Source organism: Myotis brandtii, unplaced genomic scaffold (genome assembly GCF_000412655.1).
Source record: "Myotis brandtii unplaced genomic scaffold, ASM41265v1 scaffold2658, whole genome shotgun sequence".
Taxonomy (NCBI): domain Eukaryota; kingdom Metazoa; phylum Chordata; class Mammalia; order Chiroptera; family Vespertilionidae; genus Myotis; species Myotis brandtii.
Genome location: NW_005360118.1, coordinates 224,590 through 226,413, shown reverse-complemented (window position 1 = coordinate 226,413; position 1,824 = coordinate 224,590).

The window sequence follows — 1,824 nt, the reverse complement described above, 5'->3', positions numbered from 1 at the left end:
TGCCCCAGGTGCAGCCCCATCCGGACACGGCCATCACCTCCTTCCATGTGCTTTCATCCCCCGAGTGTGCCCTCAAGACCACAGCTTGGCTGGCTTCCCCCCGGCAGTTTATTTCTTTGAAGAAAGTGGCTCATTTGTCTCAGGGAGTTTCCTTCTGTCCGGGGGCTGGAGGAAAGAATTCCTCACTATTTTTGGTAAATGAATGTGGAGGCCTGGTCAGATCCAGGTGAGGCTTGTTGGGGGCAAGGGTGCTTTGGAGGTGGTGGGGTGCTCCTTACAGGCTGTGTTCAGTGTCATCTAAGAACATCCTCAACCCATCAGAGGTCTGGACAGCATCCCGCCCTCACTCCTCCAGCCTCCTTGGACCCGGGGGGACCCAGAAGCCCCTCCTACTGCTGGCCGGTTACCGTTCGTGTAGGAAAGGCAAGTACATGCTCATCTTTCTCTTAATTTACCCGTTTGCAACATCTTTCAACGGTAGTCAAGTCGTCCGTTTCTGTGTTTAGAACAAACAGATTTCAGCATATTTAGGCTTCAGTTCATGGATTTAAAAAAATATGTCTTTTTATTGATTTCAGAGAGGAAGGGAGAGGGAGAGAGAGATAGGAACATCAATGATGAGAGAGAATCATGGATTGGATGCCTTCCGCTCACCCCACACTGGGGATCCAGCCTGCAGCCCAGGCACGTGCCCTGACTGTGAATCCAATGGTGACCTCATGGTTCATAAGTCGACACTCAATCACTGAGCCATGCCAGTTGGGGCAAGTCATGGAATTATTGTTATTTTTCAAATATTTTTATTTATTTCAGAGAGAGGAAGGGAGAAGGAGACAGAAACATCAATGATGAGAGATAATCAGTGATTGGCTGCCTCTTGCACACCCTACACTGGGGATTGAGCCCGCAACCCAGGCATGTACCCTTGACTGGAATCGAACCCGGGATCCTTCAGTCCACAGGCCGACGCTCTATCCACTGAGCCAAACTGTCCAGGGCTGGAATTATCATTCTTACTAGTGCTCAGACAGCCCCATCCTCGCTGGTCCCATGACCCGACCGCAAGCAATGGCCTCAGGGGATGTCTAGCTGTCTGTCTGCTGCATCAAGACTCCCACATTGTGAGCTTCCTGTGTCTGACATAACAAGTTATCACAAACCTCTTGGCTTGAAGCAACACATTTATGCTCTCCAGTTCTGGGAGCCAGACCTCTGAGACCAAGGTGTCGGCCGGGCCTGCTCCCCCGGAGGCTCCCACGAGGCTTCTTGCTGTTTCCAGCTTCAGACGGCCGCCAGCATCCCCTGGCCCTGGCCGCATCCTGCCCCTCTTCACACGGCTTCTTCTCTGTGTCTGCCTCTCTCTTATAAAGACACTTCTCATGACATTCAGTCCCCACACCCCATAATCTAGGATGACCTCAAGATCCTTAATCATGTCTGCAAGATTCTTTTATTTTTAAAATATATGTTTTTATTGGTTTCAGAGAAGAAGGAAGAGGTATAGAGAGATAGAAACATCAATGATGAGAGAGAACCATTGATTGGCTGCCTCCTGCTCACCCCTTACTGGGGATCAAGCCCACAACCCAGGCATGTGCCCCGACTGGGAATTGAACCATGACCTTCTGGGTCACAGGTGGATGCTCAACCACTGAGCCACACCAGTCAGGCTCTGCAAGATTTTTTCCCCAAATAAGGTCACACAAGTTCCAAGGGTTTGGTGTGGACACGTTTTGGGGGGACATTTATCAGCTTACACAGAGGCTGCCCAGACCTGGTTTCTTTTTCTTTTTCAATATAAATATAAATATAAATATAAATATA